A 13,444-nucleotide genomic window follows, 5' to 3' on the forward strand; every position below is an offset into this window, starting at 1 on the left:
ATAATTACTAAGGTTGACAGATTAAGAAATAGAAACATAAGACATCCAGTAAAACTTGCATTTCAGATAAACAAAAAGGGTTTAATATAAGTATGTCCCATGCAATATTTGCTTTTTATCTGAAATTCACATTAAACTGTACCTCCTGGGGGGCGCCTGGGGGGCTCAGTCAGTTAAGTGTCTGCCTTCCACTCAGGTCATAATCTCAGGGTCCTGGGATCTAGCCTCACATCGGAGCTCCCTGCACAGAGAGGAGCCTGCTTCTCCCTCTCGCCCATGCTCGTGTTCTCTCTGTATCTCTGTCTTTCTCTCTCTCAAATAAATAAATAAAAATCTTTAAAAAAATAAAATAAAACTGTACCTCTTGTATTTATTTGCAAATAATAAACAATTAATTAATTAATTGTTAATTAATTATTATTTGCAAATAATAAACAATTAATTAATTAAACTAATTAACAAAATACAGACATATAAAAGCAACCATTGTGTTGTAAGGAAAACTAATCCAAGACTTCAAGATTTACTTTAATGAAAAATAAAAACTTGTGAATCAAGTAAGCTTGATGAGTGTTCATTTTTCATTAGTCTTTACTTTCTGTTTTTAAGTACACTTCAAATTTATTTTTCACTTTTTATCTTCATTCTATACCTGTGGATAGTTTTTCATATATTGCAAATGATCACTATTATTATTATTAAATAAAAGGAACTTGAAGAGCTCTGAAAGGTACCAAAAGATTTGATCTCAAAGCAAAAGTTGATCTGATAAAAACAATTTAATCTGAAAGAAAAAAAGAAGATCTCTGTCAAAGAACTTGAAGTCGTAAAATTAGTAGTAAATACGTAATGATGACGCATCCAAGTTTCCCTCCCTTGGAATCCAACATAATTCTCATCTTATCCACATGTCAAAAGTTAGGATTTGCCTGCTATTTTGGAATATTAATAAAGTTGTTTCATTAATCATGAGGGTCAAGGAGAAAGAATTAGCATTTAACACAGAATAACAGTTTAGAGTTTAGAGATATAACACACAATCCCATTATATTAAATAAAGAGCAAGAACAAAAGAACAAAAACTGATAAAATTACTCATTTATTAACTCATTTATGACACATCACTTCTATTATGGTATGCATATAAATCTGGGGAATGTTAAATTATGTTGGAAATGCCATTTACCACAATATAAATATAAATGGATTTTGAGGGCATTAGACTAAGTGAAATAAATCAGAGAAAGACAAATACTCTATGTTCTCATTCATATGTGGAATCTAAAAAAGCTGAACTCAGGACAGCTAGGTGGCACAGTCATTCAAGCATGGGACACCTGTTTTCAGCTCAGGTTGTGATCTCAGGGTTGTGAGATTGAGCCCCTGCCAGGCTCCCTGCTCAGCACAGAGTCTGCTTAAGTTTCTCTCTCCCTCTCCCTCTTCCTTCCCTCTCCCTCTCCCTCTCCCCAAATGCTCTCACACACTCTCTCTCTCAAATAAATGAATAAATATTTAAAATTTTTTTAAAAAAAAATTTAAAAGCTGAATTCAAACAAATAGGGAGTATAATGGTGACTGGAGGTGAGGGAAACAGGGAGATGTTAGCCAAAGAGTATAAACATCCAGCTCTAAGATGATTAAGGTCTGGGGATCTAATGAGTATAGTTAACAATACTGTACTATATACTTGAAAGTTGTTAAAAGAGTAGATCTTAAAAAGTTAATTACCACCAAAAAGAATGGTAATAATGTGAGGAGATGGAGATGTTAACTAATCTTATTGTGGTAATCATTCTGTAATATATGCATGTAACAAATCATCTTGTACATCTTAAAAACTTATACATGTTATATGTCAGTATTTCAAGGTGGAAAAATTTCTAAATAAGTAAATAGCACAGGAAAGTTTTTCTGGTGATGTGAAAGAAATTGTTAATACCTTTGATATAGTGGGAAAAGGAATGCATTTCACAAATGACACACATAAAATTGGTAAAACTATGTGAATAATAAAGATTCAGCATAAGAACTGTCTAGAAGTGTTGATGTTATACAGACACTCTGAAAACAAATTTTTAAATACTTTGACAAGAGAACTAACAAACAAGTGTTATAAATGAAGCAGCAGGTCATACCTAAAATCATGCTAAAATATTGCTTTCCTGCCACCCGCCTGGGTAGCTCAGTTGGTTAAGCATCTGCCTTCAGCTCAGGTCATGATCCTGAGGTCTTGGGGTTGAGTTTTGCATCTGGCTCACTCCTCAGTGGGAAGTCTGCTCTCCTCTCCCTCTGCCCCTCCCCTGCTCCTGCTTGCTCTCTCTCTCTCTCTCTCAAATAAATAAATAAGATCTTTAAAAAATAAAAATAAAAATAAATGTGGTACTGTAACACCACCAGTCCTGGGTCACCTTATTTATTCATGCTTACTGGTTCAGATCCCTCAGGTTTCCATAGTTTCCTTTATGTACCTGTATTACAATTCACTGCACAGTGAATTTTAATTTTGGACTACTTGCTCTTGTTGGATTTTATGTTATTGCTATCTTATACTTACAGATAAAGTTACCTTCTGACTATTCTTAAAATAAGCCTAATGGATAATAAATATTATTATTTAAAAAATGAGGTTTAATAATTAGGTTAATGCAATTGGTACTTTCATCGAACTAATAACTTAGGAAAGATAAACTTTAAAAGGACCCAGAATGAAAGATGGCAAATTTTAATTAACAATTTACAAATTTTAAAATGTATGGTATGTTAATGAATATATGTCTACATAACAATTGTTATTGTTAAAGAACTGTGAATTCCAAAAATAATTCTAATACTATAAGGTATTTAACAATAACAAAAGTGACACTGACAATAAATCAACTAGTAAGGATTCAGAGGATATTTTGAAAAATTTATGGGGCTCCAAGTTGGTCATTTGCAGTAAACGAATCTGTGATTCTTTTCCAAAGCTGTAACATTTTGGCAAGCCTGTGGGTTAATTTGTAATAATAGTTCTTAACAATATTGAGATCAACATATATGACAAATGTTATTTTGTGGGTTGTATACATGTTATCTCATTTAACACTTGATGGCACTATAACTAAGTGCTATAATTATCCCCATTTTAGAGATGAGAAAACTGAAAGTCAGATCATTTTTTCAATGTTAAATACTGATTAAAATGGTGATGTCACATTTCAAGTCCAGGCTCTCGGCTTCATCAGACCAAATCATTTCTGTTATCTATTAATATGTCTGAGAATCTCTTTTATGTGAATTTATTATTATAAAGTTGAGTTTGAGAAAGATGCACTTAACAATACTCTAGGTGTAGCAACCTCTAAATACTTGCATGTGGCATCATGCCAAGGAAGTCAAACAGCCACCTTCCTGGTCAGTTAGTAGTTTTAAATATTTTCAGCAACAATATCATTACTACTCTTGTGGAAATAAAGAGAAATGTTGGCAGTGATGTACACTGACTTAAAGGATTCCCAGAAATGTGATTTCCTATGTCTTCCCAGCTCAATGACAATAAAATGAATAATAAATTTCTTAAAACTAATCACCATGGAGTTTTATTACTGACATAAAAAAAAAGAATAGTTATGTAGGAGAGAGAAAGAGAGAGGAAGAGAGAAGAAAAAAGAACGAGAGAGAGGATTAAAAATCATAATGTGATAATTCTACCTTCTGATCAATCCACTGGGTATGTGCCATAAAGGAAGACTGCCATGTCTGCCACAAGCCTCAGTTCCTGAGCACTTCTCATAGTAAGAGAATCTAGCCTCATGGAGTATGAATTTCATTTTTAAAGTTACTGTGTATTTGTGTTATGAAAGGTAGTTTCAATTACTTTATCTGGAGTTTAAGTGAAAAAAAATGAAAAGGACTTTGTTTCAAAATAGAAGAGAAAAACGTTGATCGAATTTCTTGAGAAACTATATGTCAGATTACAATGTGGTATCTAAATATGGTTATGTACATGTGAGGAAAAAGATTAAATTAAATTTAAAAGGACTGGCAATTTTGCCTGGAAGTTTTCATCCAAATAGTATCTCCAAGTAATTTCTCTTTTCCAAACTGCTTTTGGAAAAATATCAAAATTCTCCTTCCTTGCTTGTTTTACTCTGTAGAAGCCAATTATCAAATATATCCTTATTCCCCTTGGACAAACAATGACTTGCCCAAGTTCAATTAATAAGCCATAAACTATATTAAGATAACTGGCAAATGAGATCGAGTTTAGGTTCTCTAGATCCACCCATGCTGTCACAAATAGCAAGATCTCATTCTTTTTTATAAGTGTATTATGCTAAGTGAAATAAGTCAGACTGAGAAAAACAAATACCATTATGATTTCACTCATATGTGGAAACTATAAAAAACAAAATGAATGAATAAACAAACAAAAAGTAGAATTGGACCTATAAATACAGAGAACAAACTGATGGTTGCCAAAGGGAAGGAGGATGAGCAAAATGGGTGAAGGGGAGTGGGGATATAGGCTTCCAGTTATGGAACAATTAAGTCAGAGGAATAAAAGGCACAACATGGGGAATATGGTCAGTGATATTGTAATAGCATTGTATGGTGACACATGGTAGCCACATTGCGGTGAGCATAACAGAACATACAGAGAAGTTGAATCACTATGTTATACACTTGAAACTAACATAACGTGTATTGACTATACTCAGAAAATTTTAAAAATATATATTTTTTTAGCCAGAGAGCATTGTCTGAGAATCAGATACATTTTAATTTTTTGGAAATCATAGGATGAGGGATAAAACCTAAACTAATCTTTTCTGCACAAAATGTGAGCCTCACATAGGTGAAGAATGGTGTAGGATTTGAGGTCATTCCCTACTTCAACCCAGCAAGTTATCCTGCCACAGTAGCATGGAAGACACAAGACTCCTGGGACTTTACACTCATGGATCAGCATGCAGCACGAACTTCACGTTCATATTATTTTGTCTTCCTTCCCCCAGTTCCATAGAGATGTTGCACAGTGAATTGTATATCAGGCTCTAACAAACCTGACCAACTGTGCCCCCAAAAGAAGACCTTACCTTAATTACTCTGCTCAAGAAACAGTTCTGAACTCTGCCGTCAAAGAGGAGACACTATCTCTAACTTCCTAGGCTGTTTTTTAATATCCTTGAAAGGGTGGTCCAAAACAAAATCTGAAACAAGATGTGCAGATATGTGAGACTCGTGGAGAACTGTTTCCAGATAATATGCTCACATCAAAATACTTGGGAAGAATAACGTTTTCCTAATGAGGAAGTCATTGTTTATGGACTAGATATCATAGATATCATATTTTGTGTATCACTGTGTGGGTCATGGAATATAAAATCAAATATAAGGGACTGGGGAATTTCAGGTAATTTTGATTATACATTATTTTTAACACTAAATTTTAATGTAAAATGTGTTTCCCCTTCCTTCTTAATTTTCAAAACTTCTGAGAGCTATGAATTGCTTTTATTATTGTAGTTGGGTTCCATATAAGACAAAGGAGTTTCATAGAGGTTAAGCAAATTTGCTCAAGGTAACAAAGCTAAAAGCTTTTTGTTAAAATGTACAGGGCTGTTTTATGAAAATAAATACCCAAAGATGACAGTTCCTCACTCTACTACAGATATGAAGATTTTAGGAGTAAATGATAATTGATTTTTTTCTCCGCATATTGCTTTCCTTTTTTTTCTGAATTTTTCAATTCAGATTAGAGTTAGTTGAAGATTATAGTCTTCTTCTTTGAGAAGAACTAACAAAGTACAGTGGGAAGAATAACTTCTTAAAAGATGGAACCATACCGAAAGAATTTCATCTCCACCATTTATTAATACTATAATCATAGTAAGGACTTAATTTTTCTGAGCCTCCTTTTCCACATTGGTAAAAGAGGGATATTATTAGTTACCACAGAGCTTTATTCTACAAATGAAATTATATAGCATATATAAATTTAACAGCACACACTAAGTATTCATTATATTGGAATGATAATTTTCATATTCTTTTTTTTAAAAGATTTTATTTATTAATTTGACAGAGAGAGAGAGCATGAGAGCAGGAACACAAGCAGGGGGAGTGGGAGAAGGAGAAGCAGGCCTCCCACTGAGCAGGGAGCCTGATGTGTGACTCGATCCCAGGACCCTGGGATCATGACCTGAGCCGAAGGCAGACGCTTAACGACTGAGCCACCCAGGCGCCCGATAATTTTCATATTCTGAGTAAATTAGTTACTTCAGCTCCATTTTCCCCCTTCTGTTTTCAAGCTATTATACATAAGGAGTCTGAGTTGTTTTAGTAAATTAGAAGACAGAATTTTGTCCAGATAGAACTTCTCCATTAATTTTTTTACAGCACCATAAATCACTTTCTAAAAATAAATAATCCAAGAGAACTTTTAGTTATTAACATGTTGGCTTGTGTTCTAGTTCAAACACATGATTTTAGTTTAGCAGAATATTATAATATGTTGGTTGTTTGGGTGTTCTGTGTGACTTGCTAACTCCTCTATATCAAATTATAATTTTATGATCTTCTTAGAACTGATTGTAAAAACTGAAGATAGTGTGAAATTCTTTAAAAACACATTTTTAACTATGTCTTAAAATTATTCTCATTCCGGGGCGCCTGGGTGGCTCAGTCGTTAAGCATCTGCCTTTGGCTCAGGTCATGATCCCAGGGTCCTGGGATCGAGCCCCACATCGGGCTCCCTGCTCCTCGGGAAGCCTGCTTCTCCCTCTCCTGCTTCCCCGCTTGTGTTCCCTCTCTTGCTGTGTCTCTCTCTGTCAAATAAATAAATAAAACCTTAAAAAAATATTATTCTCATTCTATTCTTTATAAGAAACTAGTTTTCCAATATGCATGTATTTTCCTCTGAATTTGTTTCACATTTTATGATTTTATAGATATTTTGTATATTTTGAGTGGTGTTTCATTTGTTGTTTAAATCAGTGGCAAGTGCATTCTTTTTTTAAGGTTTTTTATTTATTATTTATTTGAAAGAGAGAGCGGGGGAGAGATTGATAGAATGAGTGGGAGGAGGGGAAGAGGGAGAAGCAGACTCCCTCTGGAGCAGGGAGGCAGTGCGGGACTCGATCCCAGGACCCTGGGATCATGACCTGAGCCGATGGCAGACGCTTAACTGACTAAACCACCCAGGTACCCCTAGCAAGTACATTCTGATACAAATATTACTATTATCTTTTGAATTGGTAAGGTAAATACATTTAAAAAAAATTTTAAGGTGAATACATTTTTAATTGTAGCAGTAAAGTAGAACTTTAACAGCATTCTTAAATTAACATAATGTATTGTCATATAGTTCACAAAAAAATGGATTCGATATGTCATTACAATAAAACGGATAATCAAACACACAGTTTCCTTTTTTTTTTTTTTCCTACCCTACCCAAGTATTAGTACTCTTCTTACCAGGAATATACCAACTACTGCTGGAAAGCCAAATCTGGCCAACTACCTGTTTTTGTGAATAATGTTTTACTGAAACACAGCCAAATTCATTCATTTATGTGTTGTCAACATATGCTTTCTTATTACAATGAAGAAGTTATGACAGAGATCACATGTCCCTCAAAGCCTAAAACATTTATTTGCTAATTTGCAAAAAAAAAAAAAAGAAGTTTGTTGGCCCCTGCATAACACAATTATATATGTACTATTTGCAAAGCACAAAAGAAATCTACCCTTATATTATCTTTGTTAAATATGCAAATGATATCAAAGCATATAAACTAAAGCATGAATGATTCTCAACCACTCTCAATCTTACCTGCCATCTCTCTCATCCTCAGAGTAGGCCCTTCATTCTTTAGTGTTTATTTACTTAGACCATTTAACTTTTAACTACCCAAAGTGTACTTTTAGAGGTGCCTGGGTGGCTCAGTCAGTTAAGCATTTGCCTTCAGCTCAGGTCATGATGCCAGGGGCCTGGGATCAAGTCCCACATCAGGCTCCTTGCTCAGCACGGAGCCTGCTTCTCCCTCTGCCTGCCACTCTCCCTGCTTGTGCTTTCTCACTCTGTCTCTCTGACAAATAAATAAATAAAATCTTTAAAAAAAGAGAGAAAGAAAAGAAATAGAAGCTATATAAAAGCAAGTGGAACTACTAGAGATAAAAATATAAAATCTGAAATAAAATATTCACTAGTTTTGTTTAACAACAGGTTAGGTGCTTCAGAAAAAAAAACAAAGTGAATTCAAGGAAGATACAACAATAAAGCTACAATTAAATATAGAGCAACTCTGAGAACTGAACAGGTCTTGGTGAACAATAAGAAAAGAGCAATTGATTTAGAATATATATTATCAGGTTCCAGAAGAACGAAAGGGTAGTAAAATATTTGAGAAAGTAATGGCTTAATATATTCAAAATTTGCTTAAAAGTATAAACCCTTCAGTTAAGGTGGTCAATGGAGGTGGAAAAGGGAAATATATTCTTATATACAGCTAATATAATACTTTTGTGTAAAAATGAGATGTATTTCTTCTAAGACTAAGGCAAGAATATCCGCTCTTAATATTTCTATACATTTTATTAATCACCTTCAAGTCAGTGGAATAAAGCAAAAAAACAAATTACATGTAGATTAGAAAAGAAGAAGTAATACACTCTTTATCTTGCAAAGTTTATGTATAAAGAAAATTTTAAAACAGAAGTCTGCAGATTTTTCTTAAAGAACCAGTTATTAAATACTTTAGGTTTGCAGCCCATACCATCTCTTTTGCAACTACTCAACTCTTAAAATGTAGCTTGAAAGCAGCCATCAATATCTAAACAGATGGTTATGTCTATTTCCAATAATTTTGCTTCTAAAAATAGACCAGTGGTGTCAGTGAAAATGTAGGAGTAGGGAATCTCCCCAGAAATACCCCCAAAATGACAAAAACTGCCAGAATCAACATTATTGAAACTGGAAAATATTCTAAGGTTTATAGCAACCAAGCAAAAGGTTAGCCAGGATAAAGACCACTGAAAACAGGATAGGAGATTTTTGTGGCATAACCCTACACTACTTCCCAGCATGGTAATGTCCAAAAGGGGCAGCCAATGTTCCTGGTATGGAAAGCTAGCACTTGAGGGAGCACAGCAGATCTTGATACCGCGGAATTGAGTTTATCTATTTTGAACTGACTGGGGTTTGCCCTGGAAGGACCGCTTTAGAGGGCTTCCTTTTGTTTTGTCTAATTTGGAAACTGTCAGGTTAAAGAAGCTCTGAGGTCCTCAAAAACAATAAAAGTCAAATGAAAAAGATGTTTCTGCTTGGGGGGGAGAGGGGGTGAGTGAAAAAAAGAAACAGAGCAAACAATAAACACACCAAAATTCTGGGAGAAAGACCAAAGAGTGAGTATTGTGAGGGAATAGGGACTTTTAAAGCTAGTATGTATATGGGGGAAACTAGGGCAGATGAATGTTCAGGTCAGTTAACATACTCACAAAAGACCTGAGAAGACAATAAACTTCCAACTGTGGCTTGTCTTTAGGCTCAGAACAAGTAGGAAATATAAGCTAGGTAGAGTGGTAAACCTGGCTAGACATTGAAGGAATGCCCCAACAAGAGTCAATTTGCAAAGACTTGAAGAGTAATATTTTACTTTACTTTGCTTGATTTTTCTTTCCTTTTTTTTTCTTTTATTTTCTTTCCCTTCCTCTCTTTGCTTTCATTCCTTTTCTTCTCCCTTCTTCTGTCCCTTTCTTCCTTCCTCTCTTTCTTCCTACATGAGTTTCTTCCTTTTCCCCCTCAATCTTTTCTTCTTGCATATAATACTCAAAATGTCCAATTTTTAACAAAAATTTACAAATAATGAAAAGAAACAAATATGATCCATTTACAGGAAAACAAGAAATTGATATAAATCGTCTATGAGCAAGTGCAGATGTTGACTTCCTAGATGAAAACTTTAAATCACTTTCTTAACTGTGCTCAGATAGCTAAAGGAAACCATTGACAAAGAGCTAGAGGAAATGGAAACAGTGTATGAAGTAGAGAATATCAATAAAGAGATAAAATGTAAAAAGGCCAATAGAGATTCTGGAGCTGAAAAGCACAATAACTGAAATGAAAATTTCACTAGAGTTCAACAGCAGATTTGGGAAGACAGAAGACTGACTCAGTAAACTTGAAGATAAGATAATTTAACCAGTCTGAGGAGAAGAAATAAAAAAGAAAGAAAAATGAACAGAGCATAAAGATCCTTGGTACACTATCAATCCCACCAACATATGCATTATGGGAGTTCCAGAAAGAGAAGAAAGAAAAAAAGGCAGAATATTTGAAGAAATAATGGCCAAAAATTTCCCAGATCTCTTAAAATATATCAATCTAGATTTCCAAGAATCTCAATAAACTCTGAGTGGTATAAACAAAGATATCCACCCTAAGACACATTATAATAAAACTGTAGAAAGTCATAGATACATAGAATCTTGAAAGCCACAAGAGATAAGTGACATCATTCTTCTCAAGTTCCTCCAAAAAGTGAAAGAGATAACATTTCCTAACTCATTCTGTAAGGCCGTCATTACCCTGATACAAAAGCCAGACAAAGACATCACAATTAAAGAAAACTACAGACCAATATCCCTTATGAATATGAGTGGAAAATTCTCAACAAAATATTAGCAAACTGAATCCAACAACATATAACTGGGATTTATCCCAGGAATCACAGGTGGTTCAACATAATAAAGCTGATCAATGTAATACACCACATTAATAGAATGAAGAGGAGTTAGGCACATGATTATCTCAATTGATGAAGAGAAGGCTTGACAAAATCCAACATTCTTCCATAATAAGAACACTCAGAAAACTAGGAATAGAAGGGAACTCCTTGAATGTATAAAGGACATTTATGAAAAACCCATGCCTAATGTCATGCTGAATGGTAAAAGATAGAAAGCTTTGTTCCTAAGATCAGGGGCAAGATAAGGATGACTCTTTTTGCCACTGCTATTTACATTGTACTGGAAATTGTAATCAAAGCAATTAGCAAATAAAAGAAATAAAACCCATCTGAATTATAAAGTAAGAGTTAAAACTATCTCTAATTGCAGATAGCATAATCTTATGTATAGAAAATCATAAGGAACCCACACATACACCCTATTATAGCTAATATACAAATTCAGCAGTTGTAAGGTACAAGACCAACACAAACAAATCAGTTGTGTTTCTATACACCAGCAATGAAAAACTGGAAAAGAAAATTTTAAAAAACAATTCAATCTACAATAATATTCAAAAGAACAAAATATCTAGGGACAAATTTAATGAAGAAGGTTAAAAACATACAAAGAAAACTGAAATATTGCTGAAAGAAATTGAAAAAAAGATCTGCACAAATGGAAGATGTCTATGTTTATATATTGGAAGACTTACTAATATTCAGTTGGAAATACTACTCAAGGTGATCTATGATGATCTGTAGTATTAAAGTGATCTCTATCAAATTTATTGAATCCCTGTTTCAGTGGCCTTTGGGGGGCAGAAATGGAAAAGTCAGTCTTCCAAAACAATCTTGAGAAGAAGAATAAAATTGGAGCACTCACACTTCTATTTCTAAACTTATGACAAATGTACATTTATCAAGACTCTGTGGTACTGGCAGAAGGATAGACATATGGATAAATGGAATAGAATTAAGACTCCAAAAATAAACTTGTATTTATGGCCACCTTGCTTTCAATAAGGGTGCCATCACCATTCATTGGGGGCAAGAATATTTTCCTCAACAAATGGTGCCGGGATAACCAGTTATCTGCATGCAAAAGAATGAAGTTGGACTTCTAACTTACACCATATACAAAATTAACTAAAAATGTAACAGCAGTATAAATATAAGGGCTAAAACAATAAAACTCTTTGAAGAAAACAGAGGTAAATCTTTATGGCCTATGATTTTGCAATGGATTTTTAAATGGGACACACAATAAAACATGAATAAAAGAAAAAATAGGCTTTGAACTTCAGCAAAATTTACAAATTTTGTGCCAAGGACATTATTAAGAAAGTGAAAAGACAACCTACAGAATGAGAGGAAATATTTGCAAAGTCTTTATCTGGTATTGGTCTAGCATGCAGAATATGTGATAACTCTTACAACAACATATAGACAAACAACACCAAAAAAGGCAAAGTACTTTAGTAGACATTTGTCTAAAGAAGACATACAAAATTTCAACAGACACGTGAAAAGATGATAAATATCATTAGCCATTATGAAATTATTATTCAAAATAAGATGAGATAGGGCAGAGCAAGACAGCAGAGGCGTAGGAGACCTGGATTTTGTCTGGTCTCAGGAATTCAGCTGGGTAGGGATCAAACCATTCCAAACCCCTACGAACTCACCAGGAGATCGAAGAAAAGAATAGCAGCAACTCTCTGAACAGAAAGGCAACCACTTTCTGGAAGGTAGGACTTGCAGAGAAGGGAATCAGAGGCGATGTTCAGGAGGATAGATGGTGGGGAAGGGGGCCTACATCGGCCACTTCTGGCAAGTGATAGAGCCGTGGAGCACAAAATCGGAACTTTTAGAAGTTGGCTCCACTGAGGGACGTCACTCCAGTGGCTAAGCGGGGGGGGGGGGGGGGGGGGACCCCCGCAGAACAGTGGGTCTATTCTGGGTCACAGAAAGACCAGAGGTGCCTGAGTGCAGCAGAACTCCCAAGTATCAGAGCGGGGAAGCCAGCTGCAGAGACGGAGCTGAGGCATGGACTCTCAGCTCAGGGTTGCCATAAACTGTGATCTGAGGCACAGTCAGTCCACTGCTCCTCCAGCAGGGACCCAACAAGCGGCAGATCCAGGGAGACTCCCTTCCTCCCCCGGAAGGAGCAGCGTGGGAGCACACCACAGGGAAATGCTGGGTTTGGAGACTCCACACTGAGTCGGGTGCCAGAGAGAGAAACGCTCGGTCACAGGCCGGGTGAGCATGGAGTGCGGCTAGAGACCAGGGAGACAGGAGTGATTGACTGCTTTTCTCAGGAGGTGCACTAAAGAGTGGGGCGCCAAGTTCTCGGCTCCTCTGGGGTGGAGACTGGGAGGCCGCCATTTTCACTCTCATCCTCCAAAGCTGTACCGAGAGCTTGCAGGGAACAAAAGCTCCCGAGAGCAAACTCGAGCAGATTACTTAGCCCGGTCGGGCAAGGGCAGGACAATTCCAACTCCGGCAAAGACATTTGGGAACTACGGCAACAGGCCCCTCCCCCAGAAGATCAGCACAAACAGCCAGCAAGCCAAGACCAAGTTTCCCTATCAAGGAGAACGGCAGAACTCCAGCGCTAGGGGAATACTGCACATAGAATTCACGGTTTTTTTACCATGATTCTTTAATCTTTCAAAATTAATTTTTTTAACTGTCTTTTTTTTTTGAATTTTTCTTTTTCCCTTTTTCAACCA

The sequence above is a fragment of the Callorhinus ursinus genome, unplaced genomic scaffold (genome assembly GCF_003265705.2).
Source record: "Callorhinus ursinus isolate GAN/ISIS: 27379988/994484 unplaced genomic scaffold, GSC_fseal_2.0 scaffold54, whole genome shotgun sequence".
In the NCBI taxonomy this organism is placed as follows: Eukaryota; Metazoa; Chordata; class Mammalia; order Carnivora; family Otariidae; genus Callorhinus; species Callorhinus ursinus.